The sequence below is a fragment of the Cryptomeria japonica genome, chromosome 10 (genome assembly GCF_030272615.1).
Source record: "Cryptomeria japonica chromosome 10, Sugi_1.0, whole genome shotgun sequence".
NCBI lineage: Eukaryota > Viridiplantae > Streptophyta > Pinopsida > Cupressales > Cupressaceae > Cryptomeria > Cryptomeria japonica.
Window position 1 is genome coordinate 90,085,305 of NC_081414.1, and position 14,240 is coordinate 90,099,544.

The following is a 14,240-nucleotide window of genomic DNA, read 5'->3' on the forward strand; positions in this document are numbered from 1 at the left end:
TGGGTGCATTTTCACTTTGTCCATGGACTGGCGAATTTTCCCACTTGTGAATGACATCTTGGTTTTGGTGCCCCAGCCCAGCCTTGGGCGCATTTTGGCTCTGTCCATGGACTGACGGATTTTCCCACTTGTGAATGACATCTTGGTTTTGGCGCCCCAACCCAGTCTTGGGCGCATTTTCACTCTGTCCATGGACTGATGGATTTTCCCACTTGTGAATGACATCTTGGTTTTGGCGCCCCAGCCTAGCCTTGGGCGCATTTTGGCCCTGTCCATGGACTGATGGATTTTTCCACCTGTGAATGGCTTCCAGACTTAGAATATTTTGACCTCCTGTGCTTTTGAAGTGTTTTCCTGAGCTTTCCATTTTAGGCATGGATTTCCAGCACTTGACCCATTTCTAGCTATCTTTCTCTGCTGTCTGACTTTCCGGAATTAGATTTGTCTGCGAACGCCTGATCCTTGTCGCCTTGTCCGACTGACCCTGCCAGTATTGACTTTCCAAAAATAGAAACTTTCCAGGTGTCAGCATTAGATCTCCAAACAGGGTGCAATAATGACTTGCTATAAATAGAAACTTACTAAAAATAGAAATTACTAAAAATAGTAAGTTTGATTTTTGGCAAAATGGCGGCATTCCGGGACTCAGAAAAATCCCTAAAAAATAGGGACTTTCTAAAAATAGAAAGTTGCTCCGTTTGGGCTCAAATTTTACTGGGAGGTCCCTTGAAGGGCCCTGATTCCAGTCGTATGCTTAGTTTTCCCGAGACCCTAACAGGAACCCCTAAAATCTAGGACAAAAGGCAAAACCCTAGAAAAAAGACAAAACAGGCCCTAGACTTCATAGAATTTGCTTGACAGAGAAGCAGATTAACCCTAATTGACCCCCGAACACCCGCAACGCGCAACGCGGAGAGATTTGAAGAGATTGCTACCAACACACACAAAAACCAAGGCCAAATGACCAAAAGGGCCTAAAAGCTAGGGGGGTCCCTATCTGGGATGGGGTGATGTGTCATTAGGTCACAACAAAATGTAAAGCTGAAATCCTCCAATCTTTATTTTCTATTTAACAATAACTCCAGTGTCAATATAGTAGCTATCTTGTATGTTATTTTGACATATAATATTTGTTTCAACAACTCCCTTGAATATGAACACTTTCTTCAGTTTCCTTGATATCCCATGAATGTAGTCTAAATACTTATATACTGATCTCTCTCATCCATGGTGAACTACTGCCGTGACTAATCAAGTGTGGCATAGTTGCTGCTGTCTTATGTTGTATTGGCTATTGACATTCTTAGTTCTATAAAGATAATACAAGGAGTTTCCTAAGTTAGCTACACAATATCTAACGAAATCTTGTTTTATATTAGAAATTTGATGGGGACATCACACATAAATTCATTGTGACTTCCTTACATAAGGTGTATATCATGGCAACCAAAAATATCTATATTACAACATCTATTGCTATTAAAGCTTGATCATTCCTCACGCAATGATATTGTTATTTATTTGATTTTGCCATAGGCTAAAACAAGCTTTAGAAATGGGACTGACGATGTGGATGCAACTGCTCGACTTCCACTTCTTAATGATGCATACTATCGGGATGCACTTTGTGAATATGGAACCTATTTTGCCATTGCAAACCGAGTGGATCAAATACACTAGAATCCTCGGATTGGTTTCCAATCTTGGTGGGCAGCTGGGAAAAAGGTAGGATTTAGATTACAAACGAGTTGTTAAATTTGTTAACTAGGTTTACATTTGTCTTTGTGTCTCATATATGCTTTATCATTGTGGTTTTCTGGAATTTTCTTAATTGCTTTGATTTAAGGCTATTATTACAACAAATGCAAATCTTTGTCTCCAGTGGATTAATTTACAAGCACTTAAGAAGTTAACTTTGATGCTAACAATTTCTTATCCTCTTTCCATCCATGTTAAACTCTTTCTACTCTTTCACATTGTAATTTGGTTGTCAAATTGTAAATGTCATTTTTAGTCTACATGCAATTCTATTTGATTTTGTGTCTTGATTTCTGTCTAAGCTTATGAAATATTCTCTGAACATACATGATTATGTTTGTAAGAAATGACTAAAATAAGTAGCCAACAGTTGATAAAGTACATTATATTACATTATTGACCATCAACTAATTAATTATAGAGATATTATTTTAATATGTTCAACCACAACATTCTTTCCATTTTTAGATATTTGATGTTGATTTCATGGCCTGTTGAGTTGCTTTTGTAGAAGTTGATGATGAATATTCATGCATATGGATTTTACCTAGATAGTTTTCCTTGAGGAATTCAAAAACTTATCAACGTTGTACCTTAAAGGAACACAAATATGATCTTCAAAACTTACACTTCCTTTGAAATCAAATACTACAACTATAAAGCTCTTTTTCTTTTCTTTTGGACAGTCCTTATATTAGCATGAGTGTGTAAAATGAAGAGATGATCACAAACATCTTCCATTGTGGCACTAAGGAACAACAAATATGATCTTCATAACTTACACTTCCTTTGAGATCAAATACCACTATTATAAAGCTCTTTTCTTGCTTTTGGACAGTCCTTATAGTAGCATGAGTGCATAGAATGAATAGATGACTACAAACATCTTCCATTGTGGCACTTTCGTGTCATACGCAACATACAACCACAATTGACAACCAATTTGTGCCATACCCAACTTTTAGAATAGTTGTGCACCTCACAGTGCTTATTCTGCAAGCATGCTCGTCATAGTGCCTTCAAAGTGCCAAGATATTTGTGCATCATATGAACACCTTAGAGCTAAGCATACCCCTACTGGCGCTACTGCAACCAAATTCACACCATGCACTTTATGCAATATACAGCATACAGCACTATTAGATTCACAGGGTAATCTGCTCCCAACTTGTAGACTGTCTAAGGCAGTGTAACACCATGAAATGCCTTTTATGTAATGCATTATGTTTTGATTTGTCTTGTGAGACAAAATGGAATATTTATAGAATTTGAGGTAATATTTCTCTTTTATTATGAGGGGAAGCTCCCTTCATTCAAAGCAGAAACAAAATCTATTCACAAAAGACTTTCCAATTGGATTTTTTAACATATATCTGAAATACATAACATGCAAAATTTGAAACAATTTTCACACACAGATCCAAGCTAAAATAGTGTTCAGATGTTACACACTAAAGCATTTTGCTACTTTTCGCTTACAAAACAAGGATACAAATATCCTGACAAATATTATTGTCTAGAAACTCAAAACTGCTGAAAATGTTCCCACACTATAAAATTTAACCCTCAATGGAAATAATAGCAAAGAACAAATACCATTAATCACTAGATACCCTTTTGTAACAAAGTTCAACATTGATACTTGTATTCCTTGAACCTGCACAATTCTATCAGTCATAGAACATAAAGATAACACTTAAACAACAAAGTTGCACTTGGTGTAACAAAATTCACTCACACAAGTAAAGCAATTATTAATAAGATTTCCACGAAGTTTGGGGCCTTGCATGTAGTTCTTGATCACTAATTATGAATTAATTCTACTATACTTTAATTTGAATTACAATGTTATTTCTGATAAAGCAATTATTAATAAGATTTCCACGAAGTTTGGGGCCTTGCATGTAGTTCTTGATCACTAATTATGAATTAATTCTACTATACTTTAATTTGAATTACAATGTTATTTCTGATAATTTGTGGAGGGAATCTTTAGGGGCCTGTTGTGACCATTTCACACATCGCCCCATTAAAATGGGGACCCCCTCTTTTTTGCTTTTGTTTTTCCTGTTCTTCTCTGCATTTTAGGATTTTGAGTAAGTGAGTGAGTCGTCTGGACTAGGGTTAAGCCTTAGGAGTTTCCTTTTTGATATCTTCAAGCCGAGTCCAGTCTAATTTTGAAAGATTATTAAGCATCCTCACGGAGATTGCAATTTTGAAATAGCATTGAGTCTGTCAGGAAGTTGAGTATGTCTCAGGGTGGGTCCAGTCAGGATTTTGAGGGCAAATTCAAGTTAGGTCTAGGGGTTAGCATTTTAATGATGGAATTATTCATTTTGTCTGGGCAAACTCTAACCAAATTTTGGAAGCAAGGTAACCGATTCCTGGACTTGAAGACGACCTAACCCTGCATGGTGAAGTGATTTGAAGACCTAATTTTTTGGTATTTTGGCTTATAAGGGCAAAATCGCTCCTGTCCCTCACTCAGGGACCAGGGCGAAAGCGATATTTTATGCATCTTGGTTATTGACTTGTTTTAATTATTTTGTGCAGGGTCGCCAGGGGACATGATCGAACGTGGATCGAAGGTTTTGAAGATTTTGAAGACTCAAAAGGGCCAAGTTTTTTAAGTTTAAGACCAAATCGCTCCTGTCCTTCACTGAAGGACCAGGGCGAAATGGCTTACCTAGCTCGTTTTGGGCCTCATTTGATCAAACTGAAGCATCAAGGACGCAAGGAAAGATGAAATGAGCATAAAGGAGTATCCAGACTTAGTCATTGGCAACGAAAGATTGAACTTTTGGCCCAGCAAGGACAAATCGCTCCTGTCCCTCACCCAGGGACCAGAGCGTTTTTTCTCAAACACACCTTCTTGGATGTTTTTGGATTTGGGCTCTTGTTCATAGCTTGCAAAATGATGATATCTTTCCCAGCAAAGGAAATTTGAGATGAAAATTTATAAAGATTTGACCCTAAAGACAAGTTCGCTCTTGTCCCTCATTGAAGGACCGGAGCTTGTTTTTCAAAGTTGCACTGTTCTTGCAGGATCAAGACAATTTTATGATTGGAAGTGATCAAGGAGGGCATGTCTTGTCCATTGAATATAATTTGAGTAACCAACTGGCAAGGAAATATGCTAATAAGACCAAATCGCTTCTGTCCCTCACTGAAGGACCAGAGCTTGAATGCCAAGTTTGCCTTATCCTTGCAAGATTTAAATGATTTCGCGATTTGAGAAGGACAAGGAAAGTGTGTTTTTCTCATTGAATATAACTTGAATGGACCACAATGGAGAAAATCGATCCAAATTGGCTAAGGCGCTCCTGTCCCTCTCTCAGGGACCAAGTCGAATTTCAAAGGTAGCTCCTGTCCCTCTCCTAGGGACCAGAGCGATTTTCTCAAAAGACAAGTTTTTGGCAAAGGTGAAGCAAGTTTTACGTTTAGGATGAGTAAAGGAAGGCGTAATCGCTCTATTGAAGATAATTTTGAAAGATTGCAAAACACAAGTGGAGCCTATAATGGCCAAGGCGCTTCTGTCCCTCACCAAGGGACCAGAGCGAAATCTTCAAATTTGCCTGATTGCCTAACATTTTGGAGTACTACTTTCGTTTGCAAGACTCGAGATGGATTAAGGAACAATGTTTTACGCCTTGAAGATAATTAGACATTGATATGATTAAGGATTTGTGCCATGGATTTAAAATCGCTCCTGTCCTTCACTGGAGGACCAGGGCGATTTCTATAGAATCAATCATTCCTTTCCAAAACCACGTCAAGGCGAGGTCATGCAAAGTCAAAAATGTCTTTCGAAGGGCGATGAACAAGGAACCAACCTTAAAAAATTGACTAACTTAAGCACAAAAGCAAAAAATCGCTCCTGTCCTTCACTGAAGGACTAGGGCGAATATCCTTGGAAGAGCTCATTTGGTATTGGAGAAACGAGTTAGGCATGCATAGAACAAATGAGGCAGATCATTGATTGCCCTGCAACGTGAATTGGCGATCTAGAAGATAAAGATCAAGGGCAAAAGTAGAAAATCGCTCCTGTCCCTCTCCAAGGGACCAGGGCGAAAATGTTCCAAGGTACGCCCCTTCCAAAGATCACATGAATCAAACTCAAGATTCCAAGCGAAAACGCCATTTCGAACATCAAGGATGAAGTTTCAAACGTAAAAAATGAAGGATGGAGGACCAAAATGCATGGGCGCTCCTGTCCCTCTCCCAGGGACCAGAGCGATGTTGATGGATGTCCCTTATTCCTCCCATGCCTAGACGCCAAATTTTTTGAATTGCATTAAATGCTAAATCCGCTAAAACTTTGGAATATTTTTTTAATTAAATGGGCATTTAATGAGTTCGCATAAGGCATTTAATAATTGATTTAAGCCTTTTAAAAAATCAAAATTTTAATTGCAAAGGCATTTAAATTAATTATTATTAAATTAAATAAAAAAAGGAGAGCGCTTGGGATGTTATTTTCATATTTTTTTAGAGGTCAGCCTCCTCTTTTATTTAATTTTTATTTATTTTAGGCTTATTTTTCAAGTCGGCCTATGGGAATTGCAATGCATGAGCTCCTATATAAGAAAGGTACTTTGAGGCATTTTAATCCATCATTCAATCATTGTTTAAATGCGATTTGGAGAAGCAATAGAAGGAGCGAAATCTCATCCAAGGAGAAGTGCGAATTTTGATCCAAGGAGAGGTGCGAATTTCAATCCAAGAAGGAGTGCGAACTTTGTTAAAGGTTAGAGGTGGAGCGAGTTTCCCTCAAGGCGTTGAAGACCCAAGGTGGTGAAGTTGATGAAGGAGGCGCCTTTGCTAGAAGACTTCGATCTTCATTTTGCCTAGCAAATTTCTTAATTTTTGCATCGCTTTTTAGAGCTAGTTCTCAAAGAGAGGTATGGCAAGATCTCCCTTGTTTAAATTTTGAAATTTTGAATTTCCAATTGCATAATCGTATTTAGGAAATGATAATTCAAAGATTTATCATGAAGTTTGCTAAATTTAAAGCTTAAACTTAATCTATATTTCTACGTTCCAAGGTATATTGCTCATTATGAAATGTTGTGTAGGTGTCAAGATGGCGACCCCAAAGGCAGGAGCATCCACCAGTCGTCCAACCCTCATGAAGGAAGATCAAAGGAATGAAGAAATGGAGACCAAGATCGTGTCAAAATGGAGTAACATTGGAGATACCAACCTAGGAAACTTCAGTGTGAAGAAGTTTCGAGAGGTCCCTTACATTGGAAAGCCATCACCTATCGCAAAGAGAATAATTGAAAGTGGCATTATCAAGGCGGTCGGCTTCCCTCCAGCAGTCCAGTGCCATGAGCTGATGATCGAGTGTGCTCGCCATTATGACCCACAGTCAAGATCGATCGTGTCCAAGGAAGGAAACACTTTGGCTTATCTTTCAGATGAGGCTATCAGTGAAGCTCTTCATCTACCAGAACATAAAGATATGATTTACAAAAGCTTGGAAGGAGCTAGATCCATGTACGAAGATGATCCAGACACTTGCTTGAGCATCATCAACAAGAATTGGTTACTCAAAAGTCGTCCTCGCCTGAGCAAGATTCCCAACACACCACATAGGATCGACTTCCAGGAGGAGTACAGAGATTTGATAACCTTACTCAATTGAGTTACAGGGGCTCCTCAAGCCTTCTATTTTGAGAAGTGGATGTTCTTCTTTATCCAAGTGATAGTTCAAGGAAAAGGAACAATTCATTGGGCTAGAATTATTAGCCATTGCTTGGACGTGCAGTTGAGAAGACTGAAGGCTACTAAATCCTTCCACATGAGCTCGTACATCATGTATGCCTTGATCAGGAGTTTTGAATATGCAGGACTACCTCACAGAGGAGCGATTGGAAGAGGACTTGGAGAATTCAGAGTTTGTGACTTATGTTCATTTGCATCATCCACCTGGGAGTAATTACAAGTTAGTCAATGATACTTTCACAATGAACATCACCAGGACACTGCAAGGCGGGATTCATAATCGGCTATCTCAAGAGGCACAAGAACTTGTGAAGAGGTATGGTGCTTGGTTTATCCAATTCCAGAAGTTTACATATATTAGAGTTCATGGGTGTCCTTCACCTCCATATATGTTGCCAAGATATCCGATAGACAGGATAGTACTACTTGAGGTGACTAGGCAATTGGCAGCTTATGCGAAGGCATTCAGACACAGGCATGGAAATGGGATTCCTGTACCTATCATACTAGGGAATTCAGTTGAGGTATGTCCTAATGCTCCAACTTTAGATGATGCAGAAAGAGAGTTGGCCTTATATTCATTTTCATTCTTTTCATTGAGGGAGAATTTTGATCCTTATGGGTATATAGAAGAGACAGTTGGTAGAAAATACAAGCATGAATGTCAGGTAGAGGACTTTTGGATGAATCTCTCAAATGATTTAGAGGTAAAAAGAAAGATGCATTCTAGATTGCCTTTGGATTTCATCAGGAAATGCAAAGTTTACAGGGTGGCCGATCAAGCTCAGGACAGTGGCAGGCACCTCCAATCCTCTTATGATAGAGAGGACAAGGTAGTGAAGATAGATTGGAACGAGCCTGAGGTTGTGGACTTGAAGACTTTGATGGCTCCAGTTTTGTCCTGTACTCGCAGATGGGTTGATGTGCAACATCAAAAGTTGAGAGAGCAAAACATACCTATGACTTTTACTTTGGAGGAAAGGTCGATAGAAGGAGCAAGCGCAAGTGAGGGCCATCCTCATCCTAGAAGCACAAGCGAAGGCAATCCTCACCCCAGAAGCGTAAGTGAAAGCAATCCTCATCCTAGAGGTGCGAAAAGGAAGGAAAGACCTGAGAAAAGAGAATCTTCCAAGAAGCAAGAAGCCAATCGAGATCGCTCATCCGGCACATCTTCTCGACAAGAGAAAAGAACACTTGAAGTAGAGGAATCTATGGAATCAATGGTTCAGAATGATAAACATGAAGAAGGACAGGCATCTCAACGTTCATCAAGTCAATCTCCCCAGGTCAATGAGCTACATGAAGACCAGAATGACGATGAAGCGACGTCTCCTCTCCGGAAAGAAGAGCCACTACCTAAAGAAATACAAGTTAGAGAGACAAGGTCCACCATTCCCGATTGGTTGAAGGAGAGATTAACAAGGGTGATTGTGATCGAAGACGAAGATAATGTGATTGATTTAGATAGCCTTGTCGGAAATTCTCAGGGAGTAACAGAAAAGAAGAAGGCCACCAAAATGTCCAATATGATCAGAGATGAGACAGGGTCCAGGAAGTTGCAGATAGCTACAACGACAGTGGACAAGTACGAGGGTGAAATCCTTGCAGAAGAATATGATGTAGAAACCGTTGAGCTTGGTCCACTCACCACCGAGCAGGCATTGGATGAGGCAACTGATTCATTTGAGGCACTTAAAGACAAGCTTAGAGGAGAAATGGAAAAGAATAGAAAACTTGAGAAAGAAGTCGGTGCTTGGAGAGGCTACTTTAGCCACCTCAGTCAGCCTTTGGGACGTCAGGATCCAGCAGTATCTCCTGTGCAAGCACTTCCCCTTGAATCAGTTGGTGAGGCAGAGAGAGTTAAGAGCTTGGTCCAGCTTATGAGCTCTTGGATTGACAAATCCCATACAGTTGTCGTTGAGTTTGCAACAAGAATGATGCAGACCATTCATCGGGCTATCCAGGTCCTTGAGATCATCCACAACCTAATGATAACAGTAGCCGCCTTTGCTCATACTAAAGATGTTATCATTCCTGTTCTTCAAGTAATCAGGCAAACACCAAGGAAGACCTTAGCACAAGAAAAGATAATGGATGGAGGAGCTCATAATTTACTCCAGGGGTCTACTTTACTCCAGATGAAGGAAGTTCTTTTCGAGGACACCAGCGCCAAATGCAATCAAGTGGAGGAGGTCATCCATCCAATCCAGGACAAGGTGTTTGGGGTTTTATGTACTATTCTTGGTAGAAGGATCGAAGTTGAGACAGATGTGGAACTTCAAGAGTTGGAAGAAAGGGTCAAAGTCATCTTTTGCAAAGATGAGAATGTGATTACAGATGAGCAAAGAGATCAAATGTTTGCTACTATGCTCCTGATTGAGAAAATCAAGGAACTCAAACCTGAATGGGACGTAGCTCTTCTCAAGGCCTTTGATCAGATTATTCACTTGGAAGAACGAATGAGGAATCTTCCTGAGATTCCTATTGCTGAGATTGAGGGAATCGTGTCCAGATTCATTGCATATGCTAAAAAGGAGCATTGGAAAGGGAATAAGGTTCTAGAAGAGAGGTTGTTATAGATGACGTGGCACCTTAATTATCATTGGTCTATGTTTCCTAGATTTTTGTGCCAAATTAAATATTTGGCTATGCATTTAATATTGTTCAATAAAAAGGCAACTTTTGTAATAAAACCCTAATTAGGGTTTAGGTGTCAGAATCTCAGCCGTTGATCTTCTTTTGATCTGGGCCGTTCATTGTAATTGAGGATGCTATATATACCCTCATTCATTTTCATTTTGTAATTAGAAATAGTGAACAATAAGAAATAGTTAGAAGATTAGAGCTTTTGGAGAGAAGAAAGTTATTTTGTAGCAAGATTGAGTTTGAAGAAAGAATTTCAAACAATTGTTGTCTATTTTGGCTTTGAGATCAATAAAATATTGAAGTTATGGTGTTTTATTGCAATTCTTGTGGCTATCCTCATGGTTGTTTGTTTTCTTGAATCATTCTCAGTCGAAGTAGTATTTAAGTTTGAAGGACTAAGTGTTGGGCTTGATTTTGGTGAGATTCACGTTCCAAACCACTAGCTTCTTACTGATTGTAGGAACGCCTTGTGTGGTCAACTGGAGAGACTTGAATTGCTTAAACCTTCAATCGTCATTGAGCTTTGGATATGTGCCTTTGTGGTAGTGTATATGATCCTTGATGAATTGAAAAATCATTTGTTACCTTAGAAGATCGCCATCAATTTCAGTTGGGTTGTTATTTCATGGCAATATTGAAATTGGTAGAATCTTACTAAGTCTAGCCTACATTAGGTCATTCATAGGATTAGATTAGAATTTATCCCTTGCAAACTCTACCCTTTGATCTTTTTTGAGAACTTGTTAGTTTTAGGAAAATCTTGTTCCTGCAGCTCGGAGGACGTAAGGCCCCTTGATGAAACAGCATTCACAACGACCACTGGTGCTTATCCACACGTAGAGACCCTACATAAAAGAACATTGGAGTCACCCTGATTGATCCTTTTTTGCGACATCTTCAGCAATCAGAGGCTTTATTCAAGAGAGGATAAGTTACCCTTAGGTATTTTATTCTGTGTATGATTGTGTACAAAATACACGTCAACAGGGCCCCAACCCATACATAAAAACAATAGCATACATAAGATGTAGTAGAAAGGGAACATAGGCCAAAAAACAAGCTTATGCTTGACCTAAGAGAAATAACTAGCAAAGGAAGAGATAAATCAACCAACAAGGACACAAAAAAGTGAACCTAGAAAAAATGCAAGAAAACTAAGCCAACCTCCCCTTAAAATTAGACCAAAGGATAATTTGGCTAGAAGATTTCTTCCTCAAAAATAATTTCATGTTTGAAATAGGAGTCTAACCATTTAACCAATCCTTAAAACTATTACAGTTGCCAACAAATCAGATGAGGCTAAGAATGGTCACAAAAAAAGAGGGGGATGTGGCTCTAGTTTGAGAGTCAAAATTTGGCTCAAGAACTGGTAGGAATGAACAAGGAGAACACCCTCACAACTAAACAACACTCTTCAGCTACAAAGTGATCAAAAGGGAATCAATTTCGCCAAAAGCACTTGAGAGACAAAGAGGAGGCCCAAAAGGAGGAACTTCTTTCTTAGGAGAAGAAACCACTGTTGACGGGAATAATCATTATGTTATGTTGTTATATTATGTTTATGTTGTCGTCGGTAATAATGAGTTACGGCGGTCAGTTAGTTAGCCGACGGGTAGGTAGCTGGAGTCGCGACGGTTGTGTTGCACCCCTTCGGGTATTATATATTGTGTACCTTTTCTTCGAAAGGATCAGGTTAGTCGTGTCAGATGTAATGTTATAAGCACTTATTGTACATGGACTGTGGAATTAATATAGAGGCTGGTTATTTAATATATTTCCATTATGTTCTGTGCATTTACGTTCTGCATTTAACCGTTTCGGTGGGAAGAAAGAAAGAAACGTACGGTCGTATGACAGGCGATTGTACGATCAAATTTTTTTTTTTTTATAAAAAAAAAATTGAAAAAAAAATCGCACGGTCGTACGACAGCGACCGTACGGTCAAAAGAAAAAAAATCGTATGGCCGTACGGGTCAGCTGACCGTACGGAAAAAAGGAGAAGAAAGCCACGGTGGTTCCACCGCACGGTGGTCCCACCGACGGTGAGGCCACCGTGCAGTGGCAACACCGACGGTGGAACCATCGTGCGGTGGCAACACCGGCGGTGGGACCACCGTGCGGTGGAACCATCGTACGGTGGCAACACCGGCGGTGGAACCATCGTACAGTAGCACGTCCACCACCGTGCGGTGGAAACCACTGCTGTCGCGGAGCACGAAGACATAAACGCAGCCCCTGCACAAACAAACACAGTCGTACGGTGGAGGGTGTTGACCGCACGATTGGAGGTGCCAGTGCTGTTGTTGACCGTACAGGGAGGTTGTATGGCTGGGGTGCCATCGGGGACATTATAGTGCCTAAAAAAAACAAAAACAAAAAAACAACGACGACGGATTGAAAAATGATTCGATGACATCTGGAGCCTAGACATTGAAAATATTGGAGTGTAGAAGAAGGGTTTTGACATCATAAAATATCACAGAAATGATGCGCGCCATGGACTTTCGTGGGGTTCTGAAGGTTGTAAATTGGTGTTGGCGGCGGGGGCGCTACCCCTTGACCCCGCCCTGTACTGCGACAGGGAGCGCACCTGGGGCGCTGCCCCTCGACCCCATTGGGGGCGTTGCCCCCAGACCCCCAGTTTATTTTGAGCTACAGCAGACCACGGGAAGTGTTGTGGTTGTCCGTATTGTGAGAAAGAAGCCCGCAGCTAAGCATTGGCAGGGAAGCCATAAGCCGTAGAGGGAGACGGATTTGGAGGTTGGGAACAAACAGAGTTTGAGGGAAGGCATTGCAGGTCCGCGCAGTTGTATGACACTAGGGAGTTATTCAGTTCAGTTTTTGGCCTTTGGGGAGTGTGATGGAGGATTTGAGGTGTCTCCTAGCATTTGTGCCAGCGGATTGTGGCCACCTCCAGGCATGACTGGTACGCTTTGAGGAACTCGGAGTATGTCTCGGCTGGACGTGAGGTTGCCTTGGTGGATGCACAGAGGGCTTGGGAGGAGCTGACCACCAGGTTGGAGGCAATAGTCGCGTGAGACTTAGTTTAGCGTACCCAGGAGTTGGATGCCGGGAGAGCAGCATGGGTGGCTATCGAGGACAAATTGGCTAGGGAGACAATATCATTTGAGTAGCAGTTGGTGGAAGCTGAGACTGAAAAACGTGTTTTGCAGACAAGTTTGGGTTAGGCACAGGAGGACTGTGATGGCAAAGGAAGCAATATTGGTGAAATCCGCACTTGAGCATCGGATGGTAGCAGAAAAGGGTTTTCAAGCGAGGACGTAGCAAGTGTATAAGATCCGGGCCCGACTGGCGTCAGTAGTTTCTGCCGTTCATCTCTATTTTGTATTAAGTCGTCGAAGTCGACTTCTTTTCTTGGGGGGGATGATGTTGACTGGAATAATCATTATGTTATGTTGTTATATTATGTTTATGTTGTCATCGGTAATAATGAGTTACGGCGGTCAGTTAGTTAGCCGACGGGTAGGTAGTTGGAGTCGTGACGGTTGTGTCGCACCCCTTCGGGTATTATATATTGTGTACCTTTTCTTCGAAAGGATCAGGTTAGTCGTGTCAGATGTAATGTTATAAGCACTTATTGTACATGGACTGTGGAATTAATATAGAGGCTGGTTATTTAATATATTTCCATTATGTTCTGTGCATTTACGTTCTGCATTTAACCGTTTACCCGAGAGGGCAAACAACCACAATAGGAGGAGATGAAGAGCACACAACATTAGAGGATTGACGAGGAGAATTGGAGAGTGGAATAACCTTTGTAGGAGGATTTGAAACAAAGTAGGATGAGGAGGCAAGGAGGAGAAGGTTAGCAAAAACCAACGAATGTCAACACTTTGGCCTAGATCACTTGGAGGCAAATGAGCTACCCTTCTACTATTTGTGTGAACAAACCTCCACTAAATGACTGTAGGAGAAGCAAGATATACACCATAGAGCTCTAGTTCTGTAGTATAAAGGTTGCTTCCAAATGCATTCCCTCACCAAACCTCTTTTGGAAGATTGCTGGAAAGATCCAAATGAACAAGCAACTAGGCAAAGGTCAAAAAATCAGTTTTTTTCAGAAGCGTTCCCAGGGATGTTTTGCA

The 14,240-nt window shown here is 40.6% G+C and overlaps 1 protein-coding gene across 1 annotated transcript in view; it reads left to right on the forward strand.

Annotated features, from left to right (window-relative positions):
* The window catches only part of LOC131031533 (uncharacterized), a 70,291-nt gene that overhangs the window by 37,706 nt on the left and 18,345 nt on the right, over positions 1-14,240 (forward strand). The window contains exon 7 of the mRNA XM_059213131.1: positions 1,537-1,725. The gene's annotated coding sequence lies outside the window, so the exon portion shown is untranslated. The remainder of the gene's footprint in view (positions 1-1,536; positions 1,726-14,240) is intronic.